The sequence below is a fragment of the Lissotriton vulgaris genome, chromosome 4_1, assembly GCF_964263255.1.
Source record: "Lissotriton vulgaris chromosome 4_1, aLisVul1.2, whole genome shotgun sequence".
Taxonomy (NCBI): Eukaryota; Metazoa; Chordata; class Amphibia; order Caudata; family Salamandridae; genus Lissotriton; species Lissotriton vulgaris.
In genome coordinates, this window is record NC_141691.1 from 1758110737 (window position 1) to 1758136500 (window position 25764).

Below are 25764 nucleotides of genomic sequence, written 5' to 3' on the forward strand. Positions count from 1 at the left end.
CCTCTCTACCACTTTTTCAGAATGTCCTGTGACATCATGGAATGTTAGTGTGCCTTCCTGTGTTGAGATTGTCAGTTGGTCATCTCAGGCTGTGAAGCTTGTAGCTCTCTCCTGGTGGGGTTTCTCCTTGTAACTACCTATCCTGTAACCTGCCACCTAACTACTTGTTAATAAAGAAGAATCTACTTCTACACCTGGACTACGCATCCTTGTTTGTGTACCACATTTTGGCGACGTTTTGAAGCTGATGAATCTACGTGTGAACTAAGGACAGTTGTCTACTAAAGAACTAAGCAACTTTAAAAGAAGGAACCTAGACAGAAACTTAAAGGTAACGCCCAGCTAACCCCACCAGTGTCCTTTTTATCTTGGACAGCCTGCACCCTGGGCGTCTGTGTTGTGAGAGAACTAACTGCCACCTCTCTGTCATCTGGAGACTGACTGTTTCCAGCTACAAGAGCCACTGTCTCAGCGGGCCTGATCACCCTGTTGTGCCTTCCTGTCTTCTTGTGTGCAATGACAGTTCGCTTTTATTACAGCCACTGTGTTTATTGTGTGTTTTCAAACAGTGTGGGCATTTTTCTTGAGCACTATTTGTGTTTGCTCTTATGGGGGTGCCCTGGCGCTGGCAGTACACTCTCAAGCACAGCAACCTTCGTCTGTGAAGTCACGTTTTTTTTTTTAGTTGGTTTTTGTGGAATTTTCCCCTGAGTGTCACTTAACGTATTCAGTCTCCTTCAATTATGAAGTGCACACGGAGCACACATACAGCTTTGAGGGTGAGGCTTTTATTTCTCTTTCAAACGATTGTTGTCCTCATCTATGAAGACGCTTAGAAACTGACTTCAATCTGGTGAGACTTTTATTTCTTATTTTTCAAGAGTGACTGTGCGGGGGTTTTGAGTGCTTCATCTCATCAGCATCTATTATCGTGAGCGGAGGGTCACGAAGTTTACTATGCTGCTTGAAGTGCATCAAGTTTTCTGTGGTTTACCTGTTTGATGTCTAAGTCGTGAGACAAATGCCGCCCGTTCAACACCAACGGCATTTTTCTTCTCATCCGCTCTGCACTCCCTGCTCTCCTCTGCCTTTCTGATGACGTTATGGAATGTCCAAGGGAGTTGGTGGAAAGAATCGATGACGCCTGTTTAAGCCTCCAATCTGGTGAGTTACTCGTCTCCTTCTTTCCGGCTGAGGTCACACGCTTGGTTACGTAACTCCTACCAATCTCTCTTCTTCATTGTGCACACGTCATGAAGGAAGCAATTTTCGTTACCATAGTAACCTGTTCGTCTCTTTGGTCTTCGGTGGAAATTCAACGCCGATCCTCTGTTGCGGTCTCAAGTTTACACGGCGCATCTGTTCTTTGGATTTGTTATAATCTGTAAAGAAACAACTACACACAATCTTTTCTTCAGTGAAATTTACACGCTGCTCGTGTGTATGTCATTAAGAATGTCATTAGTATCCAGGACTTGCCTGCATATCACCTCACGTTTCCTGTGGTGCAGTCACTCTTCGGAACTTTTGGACAATTCCAGCCAAGAAGACCTCGGGTGAGATATCGCTCACCGGAGCTCATGTTTTTTTTATTTTTGTGTAGGGGTTCAATTTATTATGTATATTTATCTGTGATTTCATTTTCCTTTACAGTGGTGGGTGTCAGTTTTTGTTTCCTAAGACAACGTCTTGACCCTACGGTGTACCCTTATTTAGGGGAGGGTGTGTGGTTTGTCAATGCCATATCTTTAAACTAGTGCGATGTGGCACCTTATGGGGTACCCTGTATATTTATATATATAGGGGATGTTGTAGTCTTGGTCTCACAGGGTGTGTATCCTGTGTTTCACCCTGTTTGGGCAGCTAGGGTGTTTGTGTCTTATCTATACCCCATCCATGTACTTAGGGTTTGTACTTATGGTGTACCCTTACTTAGGGGAGATTGTGGGGTTGTGGTGCCAGTCAGTGCCTACATTTTGTTTCCTAGGGTCTTGTTGTTACCCTTTGGAGAAGTTACGTTGCGCACTTTTAACGTGGTGTACCGTTTTATTAGGGGAGGTTGTCTGCATGCAACTATTTTGTTCGAAAGTTTCAAGGGTTAGTATCCTTTGTGTACCCTTTTCTGGGGAAGGTGGTGTGCGTTGTTAGCGCCGCCATTAAGTGATGTTGCATTGAACACTTTTCTACTTTGTTCAATTGTGTACCCTTTTGTTAGGGGAGGTGGTCTCTGTTGGTCTAAGTTTCATCACTCTATGTGGGTTGTCGGGGTGCGTTGTCAGCACTACCTCTTGGTGTAGTTGTGCCACTATTGTCAGTGTGTGGCTACTATGTACCTTGTTACAGGGGCGTTAGCTTCCTCTGGTGTACCCTTTCCTGGGGAGTTGTTGTGTTCCACAGTTTAAAGGTTGCCTTTCTTGGTGTACCCTTGAAGGGGAGGTTGTAGTGCACGTCATGCACTAGCGATGAAGACTTGTGTTAGTCTTTATTGCAAGGCTTTTCCCTTTTTCTGTGTAGGTTGTCAGTTCATCTTATTGTGCTTACTATCATCTGCACACTTTTTGTTATTTAGTTGTTACACCCTGCTTGATTTGCCAGGATCGCTACCTTGTTTTATTAAGGAGGGTGGATGGGCATGTTATTGTAATTTGCATTCTTGTGTTTTGTCTAACCATGACCATTTGTGCAACTTATGTATATCTCTCTACATGCCTCTTTTTATTTTCCTTTGCTGCTGCTTTCACGCTTGAGTTTCCTGCTTTTCAAATTGTCTCTTTTACTAGCTCTTGTGTCTACAGTCTCCTTTGAATCCTTCTGCTCCGTCTTGACTTCTTACTTGCTGTTGTTCGCTAACGGAAGAGGATGTGTGGTAAATGGTTTATATGTATTTTCCCTCTCTACCACTTTACTCCGAATGTCCTGTGACATCATGGAATGTTAGTGTGCCTTTCTGTGTTGAGATTGTCAGTTGGTCATCTCAGGCTGTGGAGCTTGTAGCTCTCTCCTGGTGGGGTTTCTCCTTGTAACTACCTATCCTGTAACCTGCCACCTAACTACTTGTTAATAAAGAAGAATCTACTTCTACACCTGGACTATGCATCCTTGTTTGTGTACCACAGTAATGAAGATACAGCAGAGCAGAGCAATCCGTTTTGAAGGTTGCAGGGACGTTCAGGTTTTCTTAGAAATGAAGGAGATACTTGCTGTGTTGTTACTGTTGCAAGAATCTTTACCTGAAACTCTCTCAAGAGGACCAGAGTAGGATTAATTACACAGCATAAGCGTTTAAGGCTTGTTCTAATATAAGTCACTGCTAGCCTGCTGCCAACCTTTACCTACTTTCAGAACATTTCTGCTGATGTTCAGACCTCTACCAAACAATAGAGCTTTTTCAGACATCATAATAAATATTATCTCAGGCATCACTTTAAATGATGACAACCGCTGTATCTTGCATGTTTTGAACATCTTCTTCAGCCGAATAAATCTCCCCCAGGCAAGATCCCTCATGACCAAACTAGAGGCTCTCAATTCTTTTATCGCCTTTTCAGAAATTCAAATAAAGCTGGCTACACCATCAATGCAATATTCTCTCTAATCAATGTAGTTCAGAAACAGGAGACCACTTTATCATCTGGATTGAATTCTTTCTAATTTAATGTCATCCTTCTCACATGCACAATTGTTACACACCAGTGACCAGCAAAGACATTTACGGAACACAAGTGCCATCTCATATCCAAACTAAATAACAAAGTAGAATAGATCCACAACAAACTTTACGCAGGATTCACCACTGAACTCATGAGAAGACTCCAGACGATACAGAACTCAGCAGCCAGAATAATCCTCAACCTGCCCAAATGAAACCACATCACCCAACACCTGAGGAACCTCCACTGACTCCCCTTCTGGAAAAGATGCCAATTCAAGTTACTGACACGTGTCTACAAAGCCCTCCATGACCAAGGGCCTGCATACATGAACCGCCACCTGAACTTCCACCACCCATCCAGAAACCTTCACACCACCTCCCTCGTGCTAGCACAGACACCCCGCATCCGCTGTAGCCACGGCAGAGGCCACTCATTCTCCCACCTCACCACCAAGTCCTGGAACACCCTCCCTCTCCACCTCTGAATATCACCCTCGCTGACGGACTCCAGGAAGAGACTCAAGACCAGGCTTTTCAACAAAGCACAGCAACCCAGCGCCTGGATACCCTCACGGGTGATAATCCACGCACTACAAGTACTGATTGATTGATTCATTCATTCATTGACTGCCTTCAATTAAATCATTCCATCCAAGACAACCATGAGCCCATGCAATATAATTTAAATCCATCATATTAACAGAGAGATTAAGCAGATGAAAACTGAAATCACTAAATTTAACACTAGTCGAAGAAATCTAATAACCAATATGGCAAAAAATACATCCAGTGATTCCATAGGATCCACAAATCTTCCATCGAAAAGGCAAAAAGACTCCACAACTGCTAACAGATTTTCAGCGTCAAATGCTCTACCAAGGAATTTCATAGAATCCTCACACCATTCTGAAATCTGTGCAACAAGGAGAAGAACCCCCATTTTCAAGCTTACCCTCAGATTACTTCATTTTAAAAGCTCAGATTCTGGCAAAGCACCTCAGGAGCAAGGCCCCCAACATCCACTGAGGTCAGAGGGATTTGAAAGCAACTACCTCCACCGGTAGGCATCAGATACTTCCTTCTGTTGATTATTTCTTGGTCTCCCCTTCAAAGACCAAGTCGAAGAAAATTTCCCTTGAGTGTCTCTATCTGCCACCTGCCCCACTCAAATCTTCAAGCTCATCTTACTTTCAACAACTTTTGGCAAATCAGTGAGAACCCTTCTCAACAACTCGATAACAGAAGACTGCAGCCTATCTATCCTCAAGACCTTTTACTTCAGACCACTTATCGAGAAGAACATTGATTTAGCAGTCTCTGTGCACTCTCAACCAATTGTTTCAATAGCCCATTCATAGGTAACTGATTGAAAGCACTGCTATCAATCAGACCTGTGACGTCTTGAGAATAAACAGCCTATTGCCGTACAATCACATAGGATACCTGCCCAGGAAAAGCACCAGATTCATCCTGTTATCCATCTGTGATATCATGAAAACCATTATGGACATAAATAGAGTTGTCACTCTTCTATTCCGGAACCTGTCTACTGACACTCCCTCCTACTGAATGTACATGAACTTGTTATCCTAGATTGGATATCCTTATATGTTTCCAACAGATCTAGCATTGTCTTGTTGATGCCAATTACATCACCTCCTTTTATCACTGTTGCAGTCATACCTCATGCCTGGGGCATCTCCCCACACTCCCTAATGCTGACCCCAGCCAATGATAGATCTCATCAAGTCCTTAACCTAAAATGCTATAGGTAGGCCAACAACACTTAGATAAACCAAAACCTTCAATACCTGTGGGAACTGATACATGTGAGAGCTAGACCACTGCTTAGAGTTACAGACCAAAGAATGTGCAGGATGGCCCTAGGAATTGGAACAGCCACTAACAGTATTAACGGTGGTCCATCAAGTGATCCAAGTCACGATATGCAATTTTTTCACATGCAAGATTTTAGACCTATCTACCCTAATCAGGATTTCCTACAGAAGGACAGGTCTGCTAGTGCCCGTAGCATGTCAAGACTACTTAAACTGACTATCTAAGGACGCTACTCTCACTACTCTGAAAGTTGCAAAGAATCCAAAGTGTAATAGCAAGGCAATTTCTTCACCTATGGGACCCCATACCACCAGCTTTATAAGTGATTCACTGACACTCTATGGCCAGACTTTCCACCTTCAAGGCGCTCTGCTTTAAAGGCGTATTGTCACTCTGCATTGCCATAAGGACACTAAGCAAGGGTCCACCCTTCATCTAAATAAATCAACAAAGAGTTGTCTGTCACTATATAACAACACCATTGACCTACAGTAATACTGCAGCCATTACATCAGCCTATCCCTACATGGTAAGGAAAGTAACGATTTAATATTCCTAACCTCACTCATACTTACTTGAGAGGTAAATAAAAGTGGAATTAAAACAGTAATTACATACTTAGAATGAAGTGGTAGACAAACCAAATACAAGTGCATACAGTATCATTGCCATGCTGTATATTGCATGCACTATTTTGATTGCCTGAAAGGAATTGCTTAACAAGGAATTGATGTGAAATGTTTTTTTATTGATTGGATTTAATAACAACAGAATATGGGTACTGAATTGGTGCACTAATGTCAGTCAATTCTATACATCCAGACCACTTGGAATTCTAGAAATCAGCAAAAAGGTCATTTTTCAGCAGACTATGAAGGTGGTAGACCGCAGATATTATCTGATGTCTGCCTTTATCAATTCTCACCTGTAAAAGATCATTACGCCAAATATTTCTTGTTGAAGACATGTTACCCTGCTAAGTCGAAAAATGTGAGAATACATACTGCATCGTAAAAGCATGCAGAGTGTTCTAAAGATGATACGAAAATGTAAACAAATTTAAAGATACATTGAGAAATGTACATGAACGAATTTACGTGATGTGAGAAATTAAAAAGGCAAAAATTGCTTATATTTAGAGAAATGTGACACAGTGAAAAACTGAGCTTCTGTAACATCTATATTATAACATGTATTGAGAGTGACAATGTTGATATTATGAGTTGGTAATAAATAACGTATAAATAATGCTTTAGAATTTAGTTTTTAGTAGTACCTAATATTGAGATGCAGTACCTGAGAGAAACTATGACTGCTATAACGGATATAATTGAAATGCATATATGAAATGTATGATTTATTATGCAATTAAGCGGTAGTGATTCAGCTAATTTTCATGTAGGGTCAAGTGCTTTTCTTTTTCTGCTTAAATGTAAAACCCTGCTAGACAGTCACCTAAGCCCTACATAAATAACCTGTGTTATTTATGTAGGGGTTGTAGGTGGACTCCCTATTTCTATTGTTTAATCAAACGTCTGCTATGCTATGACTAATGTAATCTATTGGTGCATCACCACTTCTTGTGATGACATCAAGAGCAGAATGTCCGAAATCTAACAGGTCCTAGGTTCTGATTGTGGAAAGCACTGTCCACTACGAACTCAAAGAGTTCTAAACCGTTCTAAATTAACCTCTTAAATCTTTTATGCTTGTGTAATAACTAGAAAACCCCCATAAAATCGTGATATTGTAATACATTTGTTTTTATGTATCATAATCAACTTGATGATCATATAAATAATCTAATACAAATTATTCAATGAACACCTTTCACATGAAAATGGTATAGATTCATTAGAAACAATAACCAAAACATTGTTCCAATAAACATGAGTAACGAAATGAACTTTCAGTCTCTACAAAAGAAGCTTTTGTCTTCCTGATAACTTCACGCCTGATGGATTTTGGGGCTGCGCCGTCTCAAATGTCCCAAACAGTTGTAGCTTTCTTCATTCCTGCTCTTGCGGGCCATCACCACCATCTCTTTCCTGCCTGCCGGGGGAAGTCTCTCCAACCAGTCTGAAGCCACATCTGGATTATCGAAAAACCAGGCTTTCCCCTCAACCTCAATCCTCAGGCTGGCCGGAAACATCATAGCATATGTCAGCCCTCGGTCTCTGAGTCTCCTTTAGACTCCAAGGAAACCCTGACGCTGCTTCTGGACAGCTTGCATGAAATCCGGAAAGAATGTAAGAGTGGCATTTTCATATTTCAGGGGGCCCCCCGATCTGGAGGCCTGCAGGATAGCGTCTCTGTCCCTGAAGTTGAGCACCCTTGCGATCATCAGACGAGGGGGGGCTCCAGGTTTTGGCCTCCCCCCAGGGACCCTGTGAGCCCGCTCCATTGTGAAGAAGTTACCCAGCCCCTTGGGCTTGAGATGGTTGAGGATAATATCTTCGACGAACAGGTCCGGGGCCGGGCCTTTGGCTTTCTCCGGGACACCAATGATACAAACTTTGTTCCACCTGGATCTCCCTTCGTATTCATCCAGCTTTTGATTTGTGAGGTCACTAGAGGCCTTAAGATCTCACACCTCCTGTTGGAGCAGTGCCACGACGTCTGTTAGACTGGCAGATTTGATGTCTAGCGACTTAACTTTTTCACTGGCTTTGGCGAGGTCGGCTCGGATGAGATTGGCCTTGATGGTTACCGTACCCAGTTTATTGTCGAGCGACTCCATCTTTTGTCCGAGGGATGATTCGACACTATCATTGGCCGCCATCACGTCAAGCAATATTGACTCCGGCGGAGGACCGGCAGTATATCCTCCTGTCTCTTGAGTTCTCCTCGACTCAGGCGGAGACCCTCTGGGCATTTTGTATCGGTCAAGCTTGTTGGCCTGGATGTAACGAGACCCCCCTGGTAGACTTGGAATGTTGTTTATCACCCTCGGGTTTGGTCGCCATCTGCAAATCTCTTCTCGGGCCCCCTGGCCTCTCCGCTCCACCGGGTATGGCGATGTCACACCAATCACCACCAAGTGACACTGGGTGACCTGACCGTACTCCCACTCAGCCAGGAACCCAGCACATGGGCATGAGGATGATCAGCACAGAGATCACAGTCCAGTGGAGGTGAAGGTCCACCGATAAACAGCCGGGCTGGCGCGGGATAGCCTCAGAGCCACGAGACCCCAGTTAGTTGATGGCCAGGTAGCCGCCCCCATGGAAGGGGTGGAAGCGTAGGACAAAATGGCTCCTGACCCACTGACTTGAGTCCATTGGGATCTGTCCCTGGCGTCGGGTCAATGCTCAGTTCCGGTCCGCCAACAGGGATCCCCGGCAGTGCCAGAAGTTGGCGCAGCCGTGCCCTCAATGTAAGCCTCCCACCAGAGGTGTGCTACCCACTGTGTAGGGTTCCGAGAGCAGAAAGCGAGGCAGATGTCTAACCTCCGAAGGATCAGCTGCCAGGGGACCCCTCCCAGCCGCCGCCACCCACGGCCACCTTCAGCCTCTTCCTCAGCAGTCCTCACATGGGCCCCCGGCTGGGTATTTGGTCCGGTGTCTACGCTGTTGTACAGGGTGGGAGTCCCATCCCCCACCACGCAGCATGCGATCAAGTTTTGCCTTGTTAGCACACGGTCCAGGCATCCTGCCTCCAACCATGTGCTCTTCGCCTCCGCGGGGGGCCCTCCAGCAAGCCAAGGGGGTGAGCCAACTGTCCCCCCTCGAGGTGAACCAGGCAGGCCCCCTGACAGTCCAACACCACAGGTTGGGGCTATCTGCCATCAAACGCTGCCGGCCACCCTCGGGGTCTTTACTCCACCTCCTCGCCAGTGCAGTGCCCTCCGAGGAGCTCTCACGGGTTCTCCAGGGAGGGGGGGCCCTAGTAGTAGCTCGCTCTTCCGCCGCAACACTTCCCCTTCCAACGTGGCTGAAATCACATTGACACCCCGGCCCGACCAGCGACTTCAGGTCTTGACCCCGGGTGTTGTTCAACTTGCTGCCGGCCCCTTTGAGTAATTGAGCCCCAGGCTCAGCTAGGCGAGCAGGCCCAGTATGTTGCGAGGCATATCTCCGACCCCCGATGTCGCAGCAGGGCGAGAGTCTCCTCAATGTGCGTCACGCGCCTTCCCCAAACAGGCGGCAGGGTCAGCGCACCAGGATGTAGGTCAGGATATTGGGATAGGGGGTCGGGTCCGGCGGAGCTGCAGACAAGCGCAGCCATCTTGGACGCTCATGTGGCTCCTCCGCACCCTTTATTCTTTAACGTTATCCCTCAGTCTTCTTTTGCTACTCCTGTTCGGGATTGGTTGGACAATACCAGTACATGATTTTAAGTACAATGGCATATTCTTGGGCGCACAGACATCTCCATGTTAACATGTATACTATTTTACAATTGATGAATTTGTTTGGTTACAGACATGCCCCTGAGAAAGGGACCGCAGAGTCCTAAAATACATCTGGCTGGAAGTTATCAGGAAGACAAAAGCTTCTCTGTAGAGACTGAAAATTCATGTTGTTAAGCCCCACACTATTTAATGTGTATGTGGCCCCCCTGGCAAATATTGTAAGGGAACACGGGTTCATGCCAATATCCTATGCTGATGACACCCAGCTATTATTCCCTTTCCAGAACATGACCCCAGCAGTAAAAAGTGCTTTTGCTGCAGGAATGAGAGCGATTGCTGGATGGATGACCTCCAATTGCCTACAGTGTAACGTAGGTAAGACGGAGGTCATGCTATTTGGAAATGCCCCACTCCTTTGGTCACCTGAGTGGTGGCCTCCTGAATTAGGTATGGCCCCATGCCCAAAAGAAAACGTAAAAAATCTGGGCGTTAAGCTTGATCAACCCTTGGCGCTTAGAGACCATGCCATTCAGGTCACAGGAACTTGTATGAGGGTGATTGGCTTACTTAGGAGAGTTTTCCCCTATTTAGCAGATCACTATAGGAAAACACTAGTGCAGGCCCTAGTAATTAGCAGGCTGGATTACTTCAATGAGCTATTCATATCTGCTAACGAGGAACAGCTGAGGAGGCTACAAGTAGCCCAGAATACGGCTGCTAGGTTGATTCTAAATGCCCCTGCCAGAACTTCCTCTCGTCCCCTGCTAAACAAGCTACACTGGCTCCCCATTCGCCAGAGAGTAAAATGTAAGAATTGCTGTACCATCCATAAATGTTTGTTTGGAATTGGCCCAAGATATCTAACTGAAATTTTTAAACCCTATCAACCAGGTCGAACCCTACGCTCAGAAAACCAAGCCTTGCTCCAGATCCCCAGGATCAAAAGAGAGAGAAAGGGTGGCCGAGCCCTCTCATATAAAGGCCCTACTCTTTGGAATTCATTACCCCTCACTCTTAGGCTAAATTCCAATCTATCCGCATTTAGGAAATGTCTGAAGACGTACCTATTCTCCACTCAGTAACTCCATTATTGCCATCCAGATTCTACTGTCTAGTCCTGCTTTCGGAAAGAACAAAGCGCGGAGATATCTCCTCGGAGATCGAATTCCGGCGCTATACAAGAACCGAAAATAAAATATGTTTATTGGAACAATTTTTTGATTATTGTTTCTAATGAATCTATACCATTTTCACGTGAAAGGTGTTCACTGAATAATTTGTAATATATTATGTGTATGATCAAGTTGATTATGATACATAAAAACAATTGTATTGCAATTTCAAGATTTTATGAGGGTATTCTAGTCATTACACAAGCATAAAGAATTTAAGAGGTTAACTTAGAATGGTTTAGAACTCTTTGAGTTCGCTGTGGACTATGCCCACCACATTCAGGACTTGGGACCTGTCAGACTTCGGATCCACCTGTTATCCCAGGTATGGACTGATCACTGTTCCTTAATTTCCGCTTAGATAGCCAGAAACCCATTGCTGTCCTTCGTAATGCCTTGAAACCTTGGAGGAAAGTGGCCCCCTCCACCCTCCTCCTTGTCTTCATCCCTCCTGTTGTGAACAATTTTGATGACATGGACCTCGCATTAAAAGCCTTTGAGGATTCTCTCATTCAGGCCTTACACATCATTGCTCTGCTGAAACTATGTAGTACTAATAGGAAAAACCCTCCAGCTGCATGATACTCTGAACCTTTTAAAAAAGAAAATCTGCATGTAGGAAATGGGAACGTAAAGGAGTAAATCTAAATTAAAAGAGGATAAACTGATTTATAAATCAGCATTTAGGAAATATTTAGAACACTGTAATACTGCCAGAAGGACCCACATATGGGATAGAATTAACTCTGCTAACAATTCCACAAAAGAATGGAATGGTGAGCAATAATTCTGTGCCTTTTGTGGACAGATCCCATTCCCCAACCATTCCAAGGTTTATATTGAAATCACATTTTTGGCAGAATAGCACAGTGGAAATTGTCTGTTTCCACACACTTTTCCCATTATCACCCAGCAATGTTTCAAATGACAGTGTCAAACAGTAAAGAACATTCCCACAATACTTGGTCCAGTGATTCTCCGTTGTTATCGGGCCTTCGTTACCTAACCCATAAGGGTACTGCGCCTACACAGTGCGTACATTGCAACCACTGCAGGTCATCCGGACCCAGGGCCCCAGCACTGGTAACATCAAGAAGGTACCTGCTGGGAGGAGCCAAGCCGGTGACCAAGATGGCCGCCTAGGCTCCCGGCTCCGTCGACCTCCTTCTCCTCCCACAAGATCCTGTCACATATCCTGCGCCTATGTCGTGTCCTCGCATAAATGAGACGAAGGGATGCCCGACCGTGTGATCCCGAGGGATCTACCAGCTCTGATGACGGAGGAAGATCGACTTAAAGTTTGCGGTCTGTACCGGCGTTGGAACCGGGGCCTTGAGTAGTTTAAAGGCCGGGGGCGAGTTGAACAACATCGGCCATGAGAGATCGACAAGTCCCGGTCGGTTCGGAAGTGAGCTGAGAGTTTCCGATTCCAATGGTAGACCTCTGATACATAACAGCAGCAACAACAGAGCAAGGCACTATTACCCTGACTGTCCCGTAGTGCTTTTTTCCATCGATTCCGTCCTTGGAAGGTAGGGAGGCTGACGGGAACTTCGCCCGAACGGAACGTGGATTTACCGGAGATAGCCTGTTGTGTCCAGGTCATTCCTGAGTTTGGTCGCTAAATAGGTATGGTTGGAAGATCTTGCCTTTGGGAGCGGCTTCATGTGAATGGATGCAATGCATGACATGCCCTCCTCAAGTGCCTTGAGTGTTATTCTATCCCACTTTGCCACAGTGACTTCAGATGCCCAAGTGAGTGTTTCGTAGAAAAATATCCTGTCTGAGGGGGCTGCAGCGGTGAAGATGATTGTGCATACTGAGTGTGGTGATACAAGACCAACGCTGAGTGCTGTACTGGCGGCTATTGTGAGACTTCACTCCTCCGTGAGCATGAAAATGCAAGCCCTGGATGGTATACTGGAGAATATCGCGCTCGTGAATAGACTACAAAGTGCGGACCCCGTTGATTTGCTAGGCAGCATGGAGGTCCTTGAGTTCGCTATGGATTCACTAACAGACGTTGGAAAATCTGTGGAACAAGAGGTGTGCGAGTCTATGGACAGCGGATTCACTGGCTTTGGGTGTGTGAATGTGACTCTCTCTTTGCTCCCGGAGCCTGCTTCAGTCCTTCAACTGGAACATCTGGACTTCCTGTCGGTAAAGTGGAACTGTGAAGAACATGGGGTCAGACATGCTTTGCTATCTCTAGTGGGCCGTAACCTACCAGTACCGTACTTGGACTATCCTGACATTGCTGCGGATGGGAAGGGAAGTGTTAATGCTCCTAATCGGTCAGGCCAAGGCTGAGCTGTACACGATACCTCTTGTACTTTATGACTCGGTGGTGGTATGGGATCTCATCCTTTTATGTGTAATATGCGAGAGGAGAGGCAGGCGAATTACAATCCCCCTTTGTCTGTGTATTATAATGTTTGAGGATTAGATTTGTTTGATGAGGGGAAGCCGAACTGTAGGAGGGGGGAAGGGACCGGGAGCCCGTACCAAGGCCCTCCTCCATTTTCTTCTTTTAGAATAGTTTGTTTTGTTTTGGGGCGACAGGCACGCTGCTAGTTGGGGACGGGTGACAGCTAATGCAGGGGTGCAGGGTGGGGGGATGGGGTTCATGTTTAGTGTAGTTATTTTAGGCCGTGGCGTATATATTTTTGTCATCTATCCTGATCGTATTTTTATGTTCCGATGTTTGTAACTTATCCTGGTCATCTTGAATATATGGGTGCAATACAAGCTTTATTATCCTGATTTGTCAGTGGGCGGTGACTGAATATATACCATTATATACCATTAAACTGCTGCATATCGTACTGATTAATAGCACCAGGCCTACGTAATCCCTCTTGTAGTTTCATATGTCTATTCTGCTTAGACTTGTATATATGGGGGCATTGCATGCTCGAATATCCTGACTTACTGAGTGGGCGGGTCCTGATGGGCTGAAGCGCTTAGATGTGGTCGTGCACTGTATTGAGTGCTATAATTTTAATTGATTGCTAGTGTCTGTGTCCTTTTCTAGGTATCCTGACATTTGAAATTGCCCATCTTGCTACCGTGACTGACTGTATTTTTTATTTTTTTAATTTTTAAAACCTTTATTCGAAAAACAGTGCACACAGCTATTCAGCCTGACATCCCGGAGGCAAGGCAGCATGGCGGATCAGGAGAACAATAGTGCAAGAATCAGTGCAGCAGAACAGTGAAGGTTGATTTTATGTTTTTATAAAGGAACACAGAGAAAATAAGAAAGGAGAAGAAGCGCCAGATAGGGCGCAAAGAGATAGGCAATGAAGTACAAAAAAGCCAATGAGGCGTTGTTGGGGGGTAGGGAGGGAACATGCGGAGAACAAGTATGAAAACAGGATAAAAGGTCAGGAGCGAGGGGGGGAGGGAGGAAAACACAGGATAGTATTCACACAGCATTACAGTTGGTGTCACAGGCTACGGCGACAGATGTTCCTCCAACGGAACGGGTTCCGGGGGCATGCAGATGTCTCCCCTGTATGCATTCCAGGCCCCCCACAACTTCTGCCACTTTTTGGGTTTACCCCTGGCAATGTAAACAGTCTTCTCCCTGAACATACACCAATCCATATTGGCTTTCCATTGCACAACCTTAGGAGCTGCCGAAGCTCCCCACTTCTGAGCAATATCACGCTTAGCCACCATGTTGCCAAGAGTCACCCATTGAGTCTGAGCCACGTTGTGCTCCGTCGGATCCCAGATGTTAAGGAGGCATCTCCTGGCCTCCGCATTCACCGCTACCCCAGTCACCTCATCCATAATCAAGTGCACACGTCTCCAGTAAGAAGCTATTGCGGGGCATTCCCAGAGGATGTGCATAAAAGTGGCACAGGCACCACAGCCACGGCGACAGAGCCCATCCTCAGAGTAGCCCATATGCACAAGTCGGGGGCCAGTTACGTAAACCCTGTGCAGGATCTTAAGCTGCACAGGTCTGAGACGGGAAGAGATGGCAACCTCCTTGGGGGAGGACACCGCACTCTGCCAGTCCTCATCATCGATCTCCAACCCATCATGCACCCACTGATCCCTCACGCCCAGGAGGAGGTCGGTACGGATATTTATAAGCTTCTTATAGGACAGTGAAATGGCGCTGTCCGGCATATGGCCGTCCAGCACCCTATCTTCCAACGGGGAGCTTTCTGGGATCGCCCCTTCCTCCGGCCTAGCAGAAAGCAATGCGTGTCGTAACTGGGCATACCGGAAAAATTCTGAGGTACCCAACTGAAATTCGGCCTGTAGCTGGGGAAATGTCTTAATCTCGCCTCTCGACAACATATCGTCCACCCTGGAGATGCCTATGAGGTCCCATTTATCAAAACCCTTGGTGTGCCACAATCTGCCCAGGATGTCCGAATCGTATAATGGGGTCAGTCTGGTCAGTTTACCTTTCCAGCCCTGCGCCTTGGTAATTGCTCTCCAAATATGGACCGCTGTTTTCGTCGGACCCGACATTCGCCTATCTAGAGACCTCGAGGAGAGCGCCCTATAGTAATTTCCGCCACCCAGGAGCCATCTATCCATGGCGTATCCAGGGTTGTTTTCCGGACCATAAAGACCGTGGTTAATGGCCGCTAACTGGGAGGCCCAATAGTATCTACGCACATCCGGTAGCGCTATTCCCCCATCGTACCACGGGAGCGTAAGCTTCGTGATAGTGATGCGGGGTCGGCCATCCCAAAGCAAAGCACGTTGCAGGCCCTCGATCTCCCGGAAGTACCGGGCGGGGACCGGATCCTGAGTATTCTGCAGGGCGTAAAAGAACCTAGGCAAGGACATCATTTTAAATAATGCCGCGCGCCCAGGCAAAGAGAGCGGAAGTTTGCGCCAACCCTCCACATCTCGCCGAAGGCGGAGAAGAGGGGGAAGCAGATTATGTTCATAGCGCGCCTTCGCATTGCTGGAGATATAGATCCCCAAGTACCTGAAGCCCTGGCTCGCCACCTGGATGCCGCAGCCCCTAGGGAGGCGCGGTGTTCCCCCTTTCAGTACGTACAGGTAAGACTTGGCCCAGTTGATAACAAGGCCAGAGTACCGGCCAAAAAGCTGCAGTACATCACAAGCCACTATAAGGGATGTGCAGGGGGAAGTGAGGTACAGCAGAATATCATCTGCGTAGAGAGAGACTCTGTCCTCGAAACCAGGGGCCCACCTGATACCATGCAGATCCGGGTGAGTCCGCAACAAGGCCGCGAGCGGCTCGAGCGCGAGTGCGAACAGGAGAGGCGACAAAGGGCAACCCTGTCTGGTGCCCCTATAAAGAGCAAAAGTCGCCAAAACACGGCCATTAACGGCAACGTTAGCCAGCGGTTCAGCATACAGGAGTTTAACCCATCCCACAAACTCCGGGCCAAAACCGAGCTTCGCCAACACTGCCCACAGGTAACTCCACTCGAGGGAGTCAAAGGCCATCGTGGCATCCAAAGACGCCAGGACAGCCGGCTCCTCAAGGGTATGGGCCCTGGCCAGGGCACCATGTAGTCTACGCCAGTTAAGAGCAGTGTTGCGGTGTGGAATAAAGCCAGACTGGTCCGGGTGCACTAAGTCGCCGATAACACCAACCAGACGATTGGCGAGCATCTTGGTGAGAATCTTAGGCTCTGCATTCAAGAGAGAGATGGGACGGTACGACCGGCACAAATCCCTCGGCTTCCCTTCCTTATGGATGACCACAATGGTGGCCAACCTCTGGTCAAGGGGAAGTAGACCATTCTCTCGTGCCTCCAGGAACATATTGCGCAGGTGTGGGGACACCACATCCGGCCTGATCTTGTACAATTCAACCGGGATACCGTTGGGACCAGGCGCCTTGCCCGACCGCAGTGAGCGGATCACAAGTGCGACCTCATCTACGGAAACGTCCTTGTCCAGGTCGTTCCGATCTTCGTCCGACAAGCATGGGAGCTCGATATCGGAGAGAAAAGCGGCCGAATCGGTCTCAGACCGGTCCGAGACAGAGGCGTAGACACCTCGGAAGTAATCCGCAAAGGACTCAGCAATGGCACTCGGGTCAGTGACCACCACTCCGTCCTCTCCCAATATCTCAGGGACGACACGGCTGGCCCTCTCCCTCCTGTCCAGCCTGGCCAACAACTTCCCGGCCTTGTCGCCGACGTCGTAAATCCGACCCTGCTGTTCTTTAGCCAGGACGAGGGCAGCGTTAGTAGCGAGATTGCGGTACTCCGACTGTTTAAGGGAGAGGTCATGTAAGAGGGCAGGATCGGAATCCGCCTCCAACCGGGAGTCTATCTCCATGATCTCCGCCTCGATGCGCACCAAATCGGCATCTCTAACTCTACGGGCTTCTGCTATAAGAGCAAAGGCCTCTCCCCTCAAAACTGTCTTAAATGCCTCCCACAGAGTGGCGGCCGACATGACCGACCCCTCATTTTCGGTGAAATAGAGATCGATGGCCTTGGCCAAGAGACTACGAGTTTTGGGGTTGCGGAAGTACCACGAGTTGATGACCACCGGTCGTTCCGACAGAACAATATTAAAGTCGAAGGAGACCCACAGCGGGGAATGATCAGAAATACCCCGTGCCAAAAAACGGGCCTCGGAAACCGCAAGCGCATGAGCCGCCAGGGTAAGAACGTAGTCAATTCTGGAAAGAATGCCGTGGGCGCCAGAATGGAAGGAATAGTGGCTTTGAGTGGGATGCAGGAGTCGCCAACTATCGACCAACCCCAGCGTCTCAAGAAAGCTGGGCAGCCACAGTTGGGTGCTACGGAGGTCTCTAGGCGGATGTCGGTCCAAGGATCCGGAGCAAACCGAATTAAAATCGCCCCCCACAATCAACAGCCCGACGGGCAGATTCAAAATGGCGCCACCAAGGTCCTGGAAGGTGCTAGTCTGTAAACCCGGGGGAACGTAAACTGAAAGCAATGTCAGGGCACGCCCCTCCCATCGTCCTGCAACAGCGGCATACCGCCCCCTCTCATCAATCACAGTAGAGTCAATCTCAAACGGAAGGGACGTACGCACAAGAACACCCGCCCCCGAGATCCCGAAGAGAACCCCGAATGGGCCACCATTTTAAACCCTTTGCGGTTGAGCGCTCTACATGTATTGCCAACCAAATGCGTTTCCTGCAAGAGAACAATATCAGGCATATGTCGTTTAAGCAACTGCAGCACAACCCCTCTCTTAATACGGTCACCCAAGCCGTTGACGTTCCAACTGAGAACTTGCAATTTCCTACCCCCCATCGTCATGTCCCAGGTTCCACCCAACCCCGAAAAGCCTCAACAACAAGTGAAACAGAACAGTACATACGACCCATTGCCTAAAAGATAGAAAAAGAGAGTAAAGAAAAAACACACGAACCTCCCCACCACCACCCCCCACCCTGCACCCCTGCAGCAGACTAAAAAGCCCCCCCAACCAGCAGTGTGCCTGTCGCCCCATAAACCAAACTACAAGAAAGACCCTGGAGGAGTGAGGAATCCCCGCAATCCCCTCCCGCCACCCTCCATGGAAAAAACAGAAGAAACAAATAAATTGGAAAAGCTTTGGCATTAACAGTCACAGACATCGGGAACACCAACCGCCAGGGCTAGCGCAACAAAACCTAGTCCTGAAGATCAAGGCCCCCAGATGCGCCTCAGGAGTGCTCATCATGCTCCTCTCAACGTTGCGGCAAGGTATCCAGCCAGTCGCTCGCAGACTCAGGCATGTCGAAGAACAGGGCTCGGCCCTCATGCTCGATCCGCAGTTTAGCAGGGAACAGCATAGAGTACTTGAACCCCATGTCTCTAAGGCGCCGTTTCACCCCCGCAAAGCTCTGACGCTGTCTCTGAACGGCCCTGGTGAAGTCCGGGTAGAAATGCACTTCAGCGTTCTGGAATTTAAGTGGCCCATGTCTCCTGGAAGCTTGAAGGATCACATCCCGGTCTCTGAAATTGAAGAGCCGGGCGATGATGGGTCTCGGTGCGACACCAGACTTCGGAGGGCCGCCAGGTATCCTATGAGCCCGTTCCACCGAGAAAAAGTTACTGAGTCCGGCTGGTGCAAGATGTGTCTGTACCAAGTCCTCCACAAAGAGGTCAACAGCCGCTTCTTCCGCTCCCTCCGGTACACCGATGATGCGGACGTTCTGTCGCCTAGAACGTCCTTCGAAGTCCTCCAGCCGCCTTGAGAATTGGTCATTAACCGATCGTAGGGTCCGGACCTCCGCTTGCAGGTCCGAGACATCGGTAGTCAGGCTGGAGGTCTTAATATCAAGGGATTTCACCCGATCATTGGTTTTGCCCAAGTCGGCCCTGATCAGGTTGAGATCAATGGCCAGGGTGTCCACCTTGTGTGTCAGGACCTCATGCTGTTTCTGCATCTCATTCCTGATGCCTGCGATGGCCCCCATGATATCACTCAAAGTAGGTTCCGAGCCATCAGGCGAGCCCGTACGTAGAGAATCTTTAGCTGGAGCCACCACAGAAGGCGAGGTCCTTTGCTGGGCATAACGGTCCATCTTATTCGACTGCGGCTGAGTCGACCTCCTAACGCCTCTGTCCGCCGTCCTGTCGGGGTCCCCTCTGCCGGCCATGATGGATTCGAGGAGAACAAAGGGCTACCCAGCCAAAACAAAGTGGGCACTTGCGTAGGACCGAGGCGAAGCCAACACACAAGCCAGGCCAGCAGCAGGCGACTCCGCAGCTACGCGCACTCCGCCAGTAGAAATCTGAGGTTCTCGCTTCGCATTTCAATCATGCGGCATGTCGTCACGATCATCAGCCGCCCACAGAACAATGGCGCATCCCTGGCACAAAGTTCAGCACGACGTAGCTTCGTCTAGGAACAACGGATTTGGAGGCGGAAAGCAGTGCCTGCGTCTGCGACCATTCACCAATCGAAATCCACTACCGTGGAGCAGGATATCCTTCAGGATATTTGCGGAGGGTCGGAGGGTCCGCGGAGCTCCGAGCTTACGCGGCCATCTTGCTCGCCCGCGAAGCTCCTCCCCCGTGACTGACTGTATTGTACCTGATATGTCTTTATTTTTGTTTCTATAATAAAAAGAAATATTTAAAAAAAAGAAGGTACCTGCTGCAGCAAGTTTATGGCGACATACATCGGGTGTGATCACATCCATAGACATTGGCATGATAAAGGAGTCTGTTTGAGGGTATACACCCATTGGGCAAAATATTCAGTGGCATAAGCATATCTTGTTTATCTAACTGGCATTGGTCAATTAAATCCTACCTGTTGAACAGAAGATTTTCCCCCCTGTAATACTAATGACAGTCACCCCATTAAGTCATTGACAGTCTATGGGGTAATCGTTGGGAACAGGGCCATGCTGCTGTTGGATTGGTTGCCGACTGGATGGCTGCCAACTGTCCCTACGAGGCCTGCTGTGGGGAGGGGGTCCCCCCAGTGCCGTCCCAGGTGACCATTCCATGTTACTGCTTCTGAGGAACACATTGCGCCTTAAGTGGTGCAGTCCAGGCAGACCTCGTCTTTGGATGTCTGAAAAATGTTTCTCAAACCATTCCCAGTCCATTTCTCAAGCCTCAAAAAAGTGGGTGCTTTGGCCATGTATTACTTTGAGTTTGACTGGGAATAGCAGTGTATACATGAGGCTGGATGTACGCAAGTGTCTTTTTATGTCCAAGAAAGACGCATGTTTACGTTGAACAGCATTCGTATAGTCCGGGAAGAGGAAGATCCTCGTATTGTCCATAAGGATGGGTGCTTTTTCACAAGCCGCTTTAATAGTACATCCCAGTACTTTAAATTGAGGATCTTGGCCCCTTTGGGCCCTGGTGGTGCTCTAGGGACAGGTTTTCTCATGGGGACTGAGTGTGCTCTCCTGACAATGAATAACTCTGACAGACCAGTTGAGGCCACCACTCTTCTAAGCCAATCCTCCTCATACTAAGTGCCCCTGCCCTTAGTATGTGGCATCAATAATCTCACATTGTTCCTACCGGACCTCCCTACTGCAGCCTCCGCCCATTCTTGGAGGTGATCCACCTGCCGCCGCAGCATAAACATTGTTTACCATGAATCCTTTTCCCCGCATGGAATTACAACACGGTCATTACAATGACTGTGTTGTAACAACGCATACCATTACTCCGCAAGTTGGAACAACGACTTGCATGCGGAGGGGGCAGAATGTTGGATTTAAAATCCAACACCTTCCCTACTGCTGCGCATACTGGAGTTGGAATAGTAAATACTATTCCAACATCCAGCGCTCCCCCCAGAGCAAGTCGCTACGATTTGCTTGGTAATGGTATGAGTTGTTACTACTCGGTCATTGTAACGACTGCGTTGTAATTGCATGCAGGGGGAAAAGCATGCTGAATAAAGTGGCAAATTCCCACCGCAGTTGAGCTGTTTGGGTGGTGTGGTCCCTGTGGCCCGGAGACAAGGTGGAGAGCACCAGTTCATCAGTCATGCCCCATCCACCAATTTACGTTGGTTTTCCTTCAGCAGGCTGATGTCTGTGGTGATGACCCCTAACCTCTGTTCAATGGTCATTCTAAAGTCACGTATGTCTTGAAGGATAACATTTCATTTATCTCATGGTTGGAAGATATGCAGTCGCTTGGAGTCTGGGCCGGCGAGCACTCTGAGGGCATTGAGCGGGATAGTCTGTACCTTTTGACTCTGGTGCGCCCTGTGGGTACTGTGACCGGTATTCAGCTCCTACAGCTGGGGACAGACAGAGACCCATCTACGGTCCCATCCACTGCGGCCCGTGCCGTTCACTACAAGGGGGCACTTCCCATAGTCACAGGGGACACTCATGATGTCCTTTACCGCTCCCATGGGACTTCAGCTATCAGCAGTGAGAAGCGGTGCTAGGGGTCTGCTGAAGATTACAGAGCATCAGCTGCCTAGGGCATGTCTGTGGGCCTGGATGGCCCCTGCGCACCATGTCCTTATCTTCCCATTGCTCTCTGGAATGAGGGGGGGAGCCGTTACAACTGCACCATATGAGAATCAGTAGTATGGGACTTAGGTGCTTTGGACATCCATAAACTTACTGCAGCATGGGGGGGGAGGGGGAATCAAATGTCACTTCTCAGCTCCCACAATGTTGTCACTGAGCCTCCAACATCTAGCCCCATAGGTTTTATGCGAGCAATAATACAGTCAGCGCATCTATAATTTTTGCATTCACACCTTCATCACAGCTCCGGTCCCCCGACGGCGCATCTTAACAGTCATGTTGTGGCGCCCTCCGCGTGCCACCATGCCCCCCAGTGAGACTTATGCCTCGGTCCCAGGGCCTGCCCAATGCTGCAAGGCCGAGGTCAGCAAGTAGGCCCAAGTCTCAGAAATCACCACCTGGGGGCAAAAGTGTATCCCAAAACTCCAACAATGGCCTCTGTCAACTACGGATCCTCATGTGGGCAGTCAGCACAACCAGGACAGCCTGTTTCGGCCCCCAATCAGTCTCTGCACACCTCATATTCAGTGCCAGCGGAGGGCACCCAGCGCCGCATTCCACCAAACCTCGCACATCACTGGGCCTGCTTCATTAGTTCACCTCACAATCACTGTCCAACAGGGGCTCTCCCATGCTCAGATTCATTCATCGGTGTCCCCCTCTCACCTCCTGTGTGGTTGTGGTAATTGGGCCGATCAGACCCCTGGTGGCAGCGGCCTGCCAGTCCTGCTCGGCCATGTCGTGGCCCAGCGCAGCCCAGCGAGCAGATCACCGACACCGTGCCAAAGTAACCAGCCGGCCCTGGCACCAATGTCTCAATCTGTAGTCCCCCGGGTCCTCCAGCTCACTGAACCCTCAGGTGCACCCATCTGCCTTCAAACTTGGGCACCACTCATACCAGCCCCAATGCCATCCGACTTCTGCTGCCATTTTGTACGTGCAGCGTGGATGCACCCGACGCAGTGTGCCTGGCCGCCCTCTGGGTTTCAATGGCAGACTGCATGATCAGCAGCTCCATGGCATCTGTTGTTCTTCAGTTGTGGCTCTGGGCTGGGCTCCCATGTGTATCAGGGTCAGTAGCAAAACCAGAGCGGATACCGCAGCCAGAAGGGCAGTATAAGGGGAATTTGGAGCCATGGTTCGGGAGCCCACAAGCTATTCCTCCGCTATGTTAGGCTGCTGACCACGCCCCCTACAAATGGTCCTCAAATATGATAAGATATTGGTGACACACTTTTCATATTTACTTCCAAGTCACAATTGTGCAGTAGTCAAAACAATGATCATTATCCAATTCCAGGTGTCCCATAAGAAAATGTAAAAAAAAAATGTGGACCCAAAATATCTTGGCAAAACTACTCAGAACCCAACATTTTGACAAGATAAGTATATAAAGGTATATGTAGTTTTACTCTACTTAACATAACAAACATATATCTTGATAGGAACTTACCAGGAGGATATTTTATTTCTCAATATTTAAACCTCGATATTTTGGCCTCATGATATTTTGCATCAATATTTTGACAAACAATCAAAATCCAAATGGCATGCATTGAATTTCTGGTTGCTGCTCATAAATCAATGTGAATGCGACCTGTGACAACTGCTAACACGTGATAATAGGGGTGTATGCTTGGGAAAGAGGGTTATCATTCTGATCCCACAGAAGAATGTATCCTGCATTGTTTCTACCTAGGGATTTCGGTGCAGGGGTTACTGGCCAGGGAGTACGACAACCACATGCGGCACATAGTACGCATGGGACTGAATGCAGTTGGGCATCTGATTAAGTCTCCTAATTCTGCAGGATATTTCAGTTGTAAAGGATTTTCTTGATGTATTCAATGGCATTTTCCAGTTACGTAAATAAGTTTGGTGTGGTAACAATATAATTAGATCAGAGGGTGCAGTGGAGCAGGGTTGTGCATTATTTGCAGCGGCCTCAATGGCTTTGGGTCGCCCATCCATCGGCTGGTAGTGGTAAAGCTTACAGACAACGGCATCAGATATGTGTTTCCTTGGGAAGCGCTAGGCCCTATCGCGGGTTGTCTTAGCAGGACATCCTGTCACTAACAACTCATGGACTGGGTAGAAGTGGCGGCTCCTCCGCTTTAGCGGAGCAACGTCGCTCCACTGACCTTTGAGCAGCGCAAAAAAAGAAAAAGAAATTGATAATAAAAGGACATTATTATCATTTTATTTTTCTGTGCAGGACTTGGAGCCAGGTCGGAGCTGCGTGGGCTGCAGAGGCGCAACCAGAGCCACATTTTGGAGGGGCTTAAGAAAATTTTTCGGGGTGAGGGGGCTGAAACTTCAAGCAACAGGCAGAGTGGAGCTGCAGGGGCTCTTAGAAGGGGTGAAACAGCAGCAAGGCATCATTAACATGCAAATGGTCTTTTAAAGACCTGTAAAGTGCTCGGGTGTGGCTGTGTGTGTGCCCGGGAAGCTGTCTTATCCCGGGCTGCCACGCACCATGGGGGGGGCTGAAGCCCTTTGAGTCCAATGGGTGTTGCGCGCCTGGTGAGCTGAGCTCGCCAGAGCAGAGTGAGGTGTGGTTTCTACTCCCTAAGTGCACATGACAGTTTAGCCGAACCTTGGACCGGCCAAATGGTCATGCGCACTTAGCATGTTCTCCACCTGGATGTGGAAAACATGCCCATGCTCTCAGACAGTGCCGGAATGGCCACACAGATGCTGACGCAGCGTCGTGATTGGCTGGGAGAGTCTGGGAGCCTGCGTGCTTCCCTTGCTGCCAGTGCCGAGTGAGAACGGAAGACAGGCGTGCACCGGCTGCAGCGAAGGTAACCTTCTTTCATAACATTTTTCACCACTCTGTTCCGAGGCAGCTGCCAATGCCGGGTAGAGAAAATAAGTAAGGGTTTTAACCTGTATTAGGGTGTATTAATGCCAATGAAATGTATACCACTTGGGCCCTCAAGAAAACATTCAGGGCCTTTTCCTTTTAGCATGGCTTCTCCTTTTAAGGCACACATTTGTAAAAGCCTAATATCAATAATAATATAGAATGAATGAATGATTTATTGATAGGTAAAACTATCAATAAATCATTCATTTATTCAATAATACTATATGTATTGCTTATAGTCTTGTAAAAACATAGACTCTTGATAATACCTTGTAAACATACAAAAGTTTGCAAACTACAGGATTCACCATCTTGGGCCTTTAATCAGATGGCTTTTATTCTAGCTGCGGTTTTCTCCACCGAGGCAGAGATCTGGTGACACAATTGCAGTACAGAGCTTTCAAAAATTCCTAAACTTTATTGTAGCATCAAGTAGAAGTGCACGAGCCGCGGACTCTGTTGTATAATAAGTCATGCTCAGGGACTGCGCCCATAACAGCTCTAACAAAGGCGCCTTAAGGCGAAGACTTATTCTTCAAGATGCTATGAATCACACTCACTTGTATCAATTACTTTCCTACAGCTCATCCACGGGTGATTATGTAAAGTGACTTCTGCATTTTCCAAAAGTGAAACCAATAAATCTGTTTGAATACAGAATGCTTCTTCTAGTTAAGGAAATTGTGTTCTAAAACTTTGTAGAACTCAGCATGCGTGTCACGCTCGTACCATTTTATGGCTGCCAAGTGCTGTTCACATTGATTTTCAATGCTACTTTCCTGGAAATGCCTTCATACAGCATTTGTGTCCTAGGGTAAGCGAAGCTATGCATAATTTTTCTAACAAATTACAGATTCTGTGAGATTGACAAGTCTTATGTGAAGTGCGAAATGAATGAGAAGGAGAAGGGCATCGCTGTGAAAATGCTGACTTTGA